Genomic DNA, 10843 nt, shown 5'->3' with positions numbered 1-10843 from the left:
GCGAGTAATACTATCTGGCGCCTCATCTCCTTGGTCCTCTGTGACATCTGGAGTTCCTCAAGGTAGTATTCTCGGACCATATCTTTTTAATCTGTACATTGATGACTTAGCTTCCCTAGTCCCGACCTCCCTAGCCCACACGTTACTATATGCCGACGACTGCAAAATTTTTAAGGAAATTAATTCGCCCATGGATTGCTACCACCTTCAGGAGGCTTTAAATAAAATTTCAGAATGGTGCAGCACATGGATGCTAAATTTAAACTCAAATAAATGCAATACTCTAGTTCTCTCCCTAAAAAAATCTCCTCTTACCGTTAACTATACAATTAATTCAGTTCCTCTGAATCGTGTTGCTTCTGTCAAGGATCTTGGTGTATTAACTGATCGCAAACTAAATTTCTCAGGTCATATCAAAGCAGTTAAATGCAAAGCCATGTCTCTTCTAGGTCTACTTTACCGCTACACAGAAATAAAAGATGTACAATCTCTAACCGCATATTTCTCAACCATTATCTTACCATTAATTACCTACTACTCCCCTATATGGTCCATGTCTGCCCTATCTAACCTTAATACCCTTAACACGATAACAAATTTTGTCAGTAAAATTGTCAAGTACAGAGTCCCCCATCTTCGGGACTCGCCCACTGAATCACGTCTTTCCTCGCTCTCGATTTGTAATCTCTCCACTCTACGTCTAAAATCCGATTTAAAACTCATGCATAACACCCTTAACTCCATTTACGACTGTCCTGAGCTAATTTCCCTTATCAATTTCAGAGTTCCCCCCCGAGTTACCCGCGATCACTCTTTATTCCACCAACCCGTTCCCAGATTGTCCCTCACCAAACGGTCCCTTTTCTTCCGTCTCCCCGCTTTACTGAATTCCCTTCCCGAAAGTGATCCCCTCTCACTCCCAGCCACCTTTCTCTGACACATCTCTCACACCTCCCTCAATAGTATAGTCTTGTTGATGCTTGTATGTTTGTGTCCTTATATGTTGCTGTTATACGTGTCACTATAAATTGGCAATCCTGCTGCATGTGCACAATTTTTACTAAATAAATAAATAACATTGTAGTAAAATAGCAAAAAATGGTTTTCTACCATTGCAAAAATCAGTTTCTGCGTCAATTTTTTTAGGGGAACCTACGATGCCATTACAGTCATAAAAAATAGAAATGAGTGTTAAGCATTCATTCTAGTCTTTCTGTGTTTTGAGAATATTAAAAAAGTGTATGACATATTAAACAACGGTAATGAAAGTATTGCAATATATAGCCAAAGGATGGAAGGAAAGACTGGAAAAAATTTGGAAACTATATCAATACAACAGGAACAGACGAGGGAGAATAAGACGGTCAGTGGTAGATAGGAGAGTGAAACAAGGTTTAGCTGTATCACCGGAGTTCATGACATGCATAATGTAGATATTTCCTGCATAATGGTCGGGTTGGAGGAGAATGAGTTTAGAATGAACGGAGGTGAAGCAAATTAACGCAAATATGTTTGCAGATGAAAATTAAGAAGCGCATTCTATGATAGAGTGAGCTAATTCTTTGGTAGAATTGTAATAAATATGACATAAAGATAAATCACAAGAATGCTAGAGCAATAATGTCCTCAAATAGTACTTACAGTAAGGCAAAATTTAGTAATAAATTTGGAAGAATGTACCAGAGTAGGAGGAAGAGTTTATGTTTGGACAATTATATCTAGTGCTACATTGCATTACCTGAGTGTATATTGGAGACATTTTGAAAATACTTTGCAGTGCGTTTTCAATTAATTATACTCCGAAGATTTGACGGTCTTACGTAAAATACGAACAGATAGAGGTGCTGGATGAAATACCCGAGTGCTAGTAGGGTCCTGAAAGCCGCGAAAGAAGGAACAATCAGGTAATCGATGAAGAAATAGAGAAGATAAGACGCATTCTTGACATTAAAATACCAACTGTAATAAGTAAATTACCTTAGATAATGAAATAGGAGATAAACCGTACCACAGAAGCAAATTCAACAGTCAATTAATAATTATTTATGTCTTTTGAATTTCTAGCCAATCAGAATAGAAAATATTACTTGCATTTTATATGAGAAGTGTTGACAATAGCATGCTATTTTTTTTGTTTGGGTACAGATAAGGTTTGTCTCCTGTCTAACGGAGAGAAATCATTTCAATGTTCTCACAAAATTTAGCTAGCAAAGGAGTATAAGTTCTTCCACATTATGGGATATTTTTGCAGTAGAAATAATAAAATAATAATTTAATTTCACAAAATATTTACTCAAGCGAAATTGAAGTTGCTCCACGCTTTTGCCCACAGACACTCACAATAGACTTGGAAATTATTTACTTTTACTTATATCACTGAAATTTGGCGCCACAAGAAAAACAAAAAACGATTTAGAGTTTAATGGTTCACTTCATCATGGGTTGAGAAGCATGACCCAATGATTGGCATGCCAACACAATACCGTCCTTATTTCAAATGTTGCTAATAGAAAATTTTCTTCAGATCTGTGCTCCATTAGTTTCCCTTTCATCCAAAAGGATTTTACAGCGGAGGGTACTTTCTCATTTACCTTATGGTAAATGAGAAAATCTTTCACTAGATACTTTGAGAATAAAGTTCTATATCTATGAATGAAGGCGCTATAGTTTTGAGGATTAGCATTTATGTGGTACCAGGAAACTAGGTAGACGGAAAAAGGAAGTTTAATACGCCTACCCATTAAAAAGCAATTTCTTACAGTGATGTGATAAAATGTTAACTTAAATTATTTACCAGCCATCTAACGCAAATTGCGCCAGAAGCTACGTTAATTTAAAAACTCTGTAATTTTCACTCATGGACGATACACAAAAAACCTCGCAGGTATAGCTAGAGACTTTTTTCAGACCTTTAGACGTTTTAGTTTATAGCTTTTTATTTTCTTCCTCTTAAAATTACGCTTCCTCCGGCTATGCCCTTACCAGGAAGATGTAAGGGCATGATTGAGTTTACCGGGTTTTCTCAGCCGAAACTTTGTCGCGCATGATTCCACGTGCCTAGCTTTAAGGGCACGTCGTGAATATTGACTTACGCTTCAAATAACAACTGTCCGGTAGGAATAAGTTTTAATTACGAATTATAAATGTTTATACTGTAGAAAACACACACAAATTTATGTGCGAACATTCAGAGAGTTTTTCACTACGGCAGACTACTGTTTAAATATGTCATAGCCTTGTGAAAATGGAAATGTGTGCTATGTTAAAAATACGGCCTCATTTAAGTCATGAGTAATTTTAATGAGGCGTATTCCTACTCGAAATATGCCAAGAACTGATGGAAATTACTGTTTGCTGCGATATACGGGACGGACGGGTTGAATGAGGGGTAAGTTACCATTACCATATAATTGCAATTTTCCCATTAATTATAGTTCCAGTATCGTATGAAAATCATCTTATGTAGCTATAATGAAATATTGTTCGCTGGTGTTAAATATGACCATTGTTGGAAAATAGTAGAAATGAAACATTTCATTAACAAATAGTATCAAATGTAAAACACTGACATAACAGCGGCCCTTTTTCTTCTCATTTTGTGTACCATCCCTCCTCCATCATATTTTCAGCTGTAGGCGAGTTCATTTAATATTACTTGACGTTATTATTTCCATGCGAGAACCAATTGCACCCTTCGACTTAACAACCACCCTCCCAGTATTTGTATCGCATGAAGTTGAAGATTTTCTCAGGAATATATTGGAAACCTTGCGTTCATTATGAAGAATGATCTGGTATTTTCCCGGTAGTAATGTTTTCCAAGATTATTCGGGTCTCCCACCGGGTCCACGTTCGTAGGTTTGCCGACGTTTCGATGGCCGAGTCGTCCATCGTCTTCAGGGCATGTCGTTACTCAGTTCAAGTTCAAAAGGTGTTTATTTTTCCAAGTAGTTGTACAGAGGTAACAATAAATATAGACATTTAACAGATAAATTTAACAGAGTTATAACAGTATTGTACAACTGACAAGGAAGCCCTGTTATAGGCAGCATGCCTCTTCAGGGTCTAAAAATTGCTGGCGAATGTCTTTGGATCAGCCATTGCAGAAATTTTCTCTTTTCACGGGGTAGCATTGGCCCGGCATTTGCCCTAGGCGGAGGGGAAACCCGTAAAACCCTCCGCAGGCCGCCAAAAGATAACGTTCTTCGTAACTTTGACAACACTTCTTTAACTTTGATAACAGAAATAAATAAGTATAAATAAATAAGTATAAATAATTAAATAACGTCTTTGGACACATTCACTTATACACTGGCACTGGTTTGTTTTTGTGTTGATTCTTCTCTCTGCTCCCTTCGTTTTCTTCTTTTCTTTTTGACTAGGGGGTAGTCTTCGTAGGGGCGAAGGGTCACTGGAATCGGTAGTGGGTAGCCAATCCGATGTAGTGGCAGCTGTATATGGCAGGAATACTTTCATTCGTAAAAACCTTTCGTTACTCAGGTATTTGGCCGCCTTATATAGTTTGGTCAGGAGGTCAGGTCACGTCTGATTGGTCGGACGCTTTCCGCCTCTTGTTTTCCTTGATGTTCCTCAAAATGGGTTTCCACGCGTTACTGAGGGAGTATCCGCTGTCTCGGTCAATGAATTTGTTTTCGAGCCGGATCGCTATTGCTTCCTTAGTCAATCTTTCCCAAAATATCTCTTCTCGGCACAGGATCCTTGTCTCCTCCCACCGAATGTTATGGTCGGAGACGATGCTGTGCTCTGCAATGGCCGACTTCTCAGGTTGGCACAGTCTGAAATGTCTCCGGTGTTCTTTTAACCTTGTAGAAATGGTCCTTCCGGTCTCTCCCACGTAGACTTGGCCGCACTCGCAGGGTATCCGGTATACACCAGGAGTCATGAGGCCACAGGAGTCCTTTGCCCTTACTAATTCGTCCCTGAGTTTGTTACAGGGACGGAAGTAGGTGTCGATGTTGTACCTCTTCAGTATTCTCGTGACCTTGCCCGAGACTGTGGAGACAAAGGGTAGACCCGCCCTTGCCAGTGGTTTTGGTTCGGCTTCCTTCGGTGTGGAGGCCCGAGGCTTGACGGTCCTTTTTAGCGCCAACGCGATTTCTCTCTCGCTGTAGCCATTTTGCCTGAAAGTCTTCTTAAGGTGCAGCAGCTCCTTGTGAAGACTTTCTGTGTCAGATATTGCTCTTGCTCGGTGTATAAGCGTTGATAGAATCGCCATTCTCTGGGAGGGGTGATGGTGACTTCTTCCGTTGAGGTAAAGGTCTGTGTGAGTCGGTTTGCGCTAGACGCTGTGTCCCAATGACCCGTCTGCTTTCCGGTGGACGAGTATATCGAGAAACGGAAGGCTATTGTTGACCTCCACCTCCATGGTGAACTGTATATTTGGGTGCAGGCTATTTATGTGCTCCAGGAACTGCTTGAGGGTCTCCGATCCATGCGGCCAGATGATAAATGTGTCATCCGCGTACCGGAAGAAACATTTAGGTTTGAGAGGGGCTGATATTAGGGCCTTTTCTTCGAAATCTTCCATGAAGAAGGTGGCGATCACAGGAGACAGGGGAGATCCCATTGCCACCCCATCGGTCTGCTCGAAGAAATCGCCATCGTATTTGAAGTACGTGGAAGTCAGTGCGTGGTGAAAGAGATTCACCGTGTCACGATCAAACATGGCTTCCAGTAGTCTGAGAGTGTCTATGAGAGGCACGCGAGTGAATAACGACACCACATCGAGGCTGATCATGAGGTCTCCTTCTTCGAAGCGAAATTCAGCCAAAGTTTTAACGAAGTTCACTGAGTTCTTGATGTGGTGTTCACACAGTCCGACGTGAGGTGACAGGATTCCGGTGAGGTGTTTGGCCAAATTGTAGGTGGGTGACCCAATGGCACTCACGATGGGTCTCAGGGGCACGCCGTCTTTATGAATCTTGGGTAATCCATAGAGTCTAGGAGGAGCAGGTGCTGGAGGAGACAGTTTTCTGGCCGCATCTGTGGGAAGGCCTGTCTTCTTGATCAAAGCGATTGTTTTCCTAGTGATGGAGTCAGTGGGATCTCTGGTGAGTTTCTGGTACGCTTGGTCCCGTAGGATGTCCTGCATCTTATGGCGGTAGTCCTCGGTGGTCATCAGTACCGCGGCGTTGCCTTTGTCCGCTGGTAGAACCGTGACGGCCTTGTTGTTGCGTAGTGCACGGACGGCAGCCTTTTCCTCTCTCGTGGTGTTGGGCTTTGGTGGAACGGCCCTTTTTAGGACCAAGGCGATCTCTGCCCTCAATTCCTCAGCCAGGTCCCCGGGTAGCTTTCTTACGGCAGGTTCTATTCCGGCTACGAAGTTGTACCACTCACTAACTAAAACATTCACAATTTAGAAAACGTAATGGGTTCACCCGAGGACAAAACTGACATAATGCAACAAAGCGGGGTTTATAAACTCAATTTCACGTACTGCAACGCTATCTACATTGAACAGATAGGGAGGACATTTGATATCAGGATTAATGAACATGGATCAAACTTCACAAAGAAAGTCAACAGATCTCAATTCGCCAAACACCTCTAGGTAAAGAATCATACCTGCAACATCACACCTGTCATTTTTCACACAGAAAATAAAGGGCTCAGGTTCTATGCTTTGGAGTAGTCGGAAATTAGGTAATCCCTTCAGTCGGACAGATTTGAAGTGATCAATGAAACAATATACCTCTCCTGTTCCCCACTCTTAAATTTCCTAAAAGTCTCCAAAATCTTTCCCCACCAACCCTACTCTCACCAAGGCAGTGATGACCATCGACCGTCCCTTAATGAAGATCACACCATTGCGCATCATCCCACTTTGTGGGGTAGGAGAGGGAGGGTTTGCTGCACCAGCACTCAACTTACACCCTCTCCCCTACTCTCCATACAGTTGAAAAATAGTTCATGTGAGCCACTTGAAGATGCTGCGCAGCATCGAAATCATGGTCGTGTGAAGTAATAAATCTTAATATAGAAGTGCAAAGTTTCCTTCTCTACCCTCATCATGAAAAAATTCCATTAAGTTAAGCCTGAAACCGTTATCTACACCGTCTTGTCACTGATAAATTCAAGGTGTGACTTATTTTGTCTAAAATACAATTATATAAGACTCCCCATACAAGACGGGATTGGAAAATAAAATTTGGTAAATAAGAAGCGGTTTTTAGAAATTAGAGCAATATACATTTTTAAAACAATTATTATAGCAGTTTAGTCTATGAGTAGCAAACATTAATTTGTGCAAAGTGTAATGAAAACAGGTTGGTGGGGAATAAGAGAAAAGTTTGATTCCTCTTCTTGAGAAATGGATCGAAAGTACGATAAAATAGATGTGCTGCGCTGATTGCACATCGAAATGTGTGTATTATATTAAATGAGTAGAGATTCGATTAAAAATATAAAATTAAGCTTTAAAAATGTGTTTTTACACAATTGTTTGTAATTATTGTTGAATAATTTTGAGATTTTGGCCACCCAGTAAGAACTGAATAATTTCTTGGAAACAAATTTCAAATGAAATTTTTGATACTTTAGTTTGTCATCAAATGAAATAACGCCTTACAATTTCATTGAAATAATTATTGCAAAGAGAAGAGTTGACTTTATATTTTAAGTGGTCATACATATTATAGAAATTATAATTTTGTTTTAAAGACGTCATGGGGCTAAAAGATCAAAGGTGGATTTCGCGTTAATTGTTCTTCCAAAATTTCTTTAACGTAACCATGATTTATCCATCCATCGTATATTTATGTTTCTTTGCTTCATTAATTTTAATTTAGATGACTATAATTAATTGTACTACCTCACTATCAGCAATATTGTACGCGTATATGAACTGTTTTTTGCGACAAACTTCAATGTTAAGTTGATTCAAAATTTGAACACCACTGCCAGGCTGTTAGGAGGCTAATGATGCGTGGGCTACAAGCTTATGCACGGGCTTACAGGAGCTCATACTGCGTTGTCAAATTTTATCTGATATTATTATTGCATGTAACTTCGTTGATAATGAAAGTAGAGGACGTTGCAATCATGTCAACTTTTTTATTGCCTGGATAAACATATTTGGACACATATGTATTCTTAACAATGCAGGAAAGTATTCAAATAATCTGAACAAAATCCTCTCAACTAACCCACCCGTTGGTCACCGGCTGGGTGTCCTCTTCTGGTCTGAACGCTCGAAAGGCACTCTAATGAACTCTGATAAATAAAATGGCTCACCAAAAATTTTTTACGCAATATGAGTTTTTATTTGAGTAGTTACAATTTTATAGAGGATTGAGGATTTCATACAGCGTTCGCCACTATCGTATAAAATGACCTACTCTTCAAGCCTAGTTTTACAAGGTATCTTATTTTGAAGTAACGTATACCATTTTGTTTGAAACTTAAAGATGACAGAGTTTTGATATAAAAGCCATTGCACCTCAATGATGCTTGGTCTGGGGAGTTAGATCAATTCCAGAACGAGCGTACGACCTGTTGAACGAGTCATCAATAGCTTTAAGTTCGCTTTGTCAGTTATTTCTGTTTAGACAATTAACATGAAGTCACTTTGTATTAGGGTCTCAGTAATTTAGAGCATTAAGTGTTGTGTTGTGGTGGAGGCTCGATAGATTTTGATGATATTGGCTAATATATTAAAGAGACCGTCGATGTATGTACATAAGGCAGCTATGTCAGAAAGGGAGAGAAAGTTTCAAGTAATTAAGGTTAACTATTTGCATCTAATTTGGCACAGAGAGATAATATAAATTAAATCTCAAGGATTATACTTCTTTAACATGGTCCCCATTCCTAACAATAATTTTCACCTCAAGAAAATTAAAAAAATTTCAATTAAAATTTTTAAAGTCCATCTGCTACATAGGAACTAATAATTTCATTGTTTTTGAATACCCACGGTCAAAAGTTTACATAGTGATATAATGTATCATCTCGCCCATTTTCAGTTACCTACCTGTAGATAAACTTTCTAAAAATTCAAATAAAAATATCAATAAAAATGAAATGAAAAGGATGAAATAATACAGGATATACCATAATATCGCTTTTCTATCCACCGTAAATATAATTATGTTCTTTTTGAATCAACTGTTCAGGTCATACCTTGACGTAACGATAAAGCCGTAGTATGGTTTCGAAAAATAACTGTCTGGAATATGAAACTGGAATGAATATTACTTTTAGTTGAAAGCATTATTCATATTACATGAGCTCAATCAGAATAGTAATATATTTTTTCTACCGAAGTTACCCTCGGTAACAGAGTTTAGGACGATTAGCTCTCCTAATTTCCCCACAAGCGCTGGAAAAGAATGATTATTTTTGCGTCTGACACAATTTTTAGGGCATATAATGTTAAAAATTTGGCTGAGGGCTTAGTGTGGCACGGAGTTATTTATTCGGATGATAGTGGTGAATGTTGAAAACGAAATTGCCACTTACTGAGCGACGAGGAGAATTCGACGAAGCCATGCTACGGCCTCTAACAAATATAAGACGGAAATACCGGATCCTACCCACTCCGCCTCCTGATCTCTTCATTCCATCACCTGCTGGCAATTTAGACACCCTTCGTTCCCTTTTCCACCTGCTCCTACGACTTTGCCACTGCTTTAAAGATTTCCCTTGCCGTGCCAGTGGCTGCTAAAAAAGTGAAATTGAGAGGGAAGCTGCCAATAAATATTAAACGAACGTTGGCTGCGATATTTTTTTGTTTCCCCTTTTCCCCATGATTAACATAAATTTAATCATATTTCCCCTGATTTGATTTTACACGCTACATGGAGGTAAGCCTCCCGGTTTTATTATATTATTTTTAGAAGAAGAACTTAAAGCTTTTTCTGAAGTTAATCTTTATCTTCCTTTTCTATATCACATACATTAAAATTGCAAACTAGGTTAATTGTGATAGTATATATATTTTGATCTAAATAGCAGTGAATATTGACTGGAATAATTTGAGTTTTAGGACAAGATTTCTTTAAAACTTTATTTTCTTTAAAACTCCAGTTCTTCACTAAATCACGTTTTAATTTTTTTTCGTTCCATAAAGGATAAATCTGTTGCAAAGTTATTCATCGCTTGAATTAGATTTGACATATTTTTCTGTCTATTTCAATTGTTTATTTAAAATAGGAACGAAGCCATGCATGGTGTGGGGTTCATGACATCAAGTATTTACGGATAAGAATGTATTCATTTATGGATAAGGACATGCTGTCTAAGAAATTAACATTCTATCAAATTTTATAAAAAATATTCGATATAATCACCTATAAAAGATTCTTTAGTTTTGTACCCCGAAAAACAAACGATCGGCTTCTACGCCGACTTAAATGCACCTAAAGAAGCACCATGTTGTCAATGCTGGAGCAATAACCTGATTACCTGCATACCGGACACCAAATGACCTTAACATTTTCCTTCATGTTAAATAAAGATCAGTTAGAAGAAGTTATCCGATTAGAGTTAATAAGTTTGTAACTCTTTTTGTGGACTAAGAATCAAACGCTTGGATACGACAAGCGATTAACTACATACACTGATTTTATGAAAATTGTCATTTTAAAATTATAACAGTTTTAAAACAGTTACTTAAATAAATATATTTATTTACTAATGAATAAATGAAATTAATTGATTTGCTCATTGGCTTAAAAACTCTTACCTGAAATGATAACAAAATAAATATTCGCAAAATCTTAACGGAAACCTGGTGAAACTAAAACGAGGAATGGGAAATCGCTTAACCAAAATTATTTGAAATCTAGTGAGGATAATCCAAAAAAAGTATCAGCTAGCTATG

The sequence above is a fragment of the Hetaerina americana genome, unplaced genomic scaffold (assembly GCF_022747635.1).
Source record: "Hetaerina americana unplaced genomic scaffold, ioHetAmer1.1.p SCAF_13, whole genome shotgun sequence".
In the NCBI taxonomy this organism is placed as follows: Eukaryota; Metazoa; Arthropoda; class Insecta; order Odonata; family Calopterygidae; genus Hetaerina; species Hetaerina americana.
The sequence above is the reverse complement of the archived record's forward strand: the minus strand, read 5'-3'. Positions refer to the sequence as shown.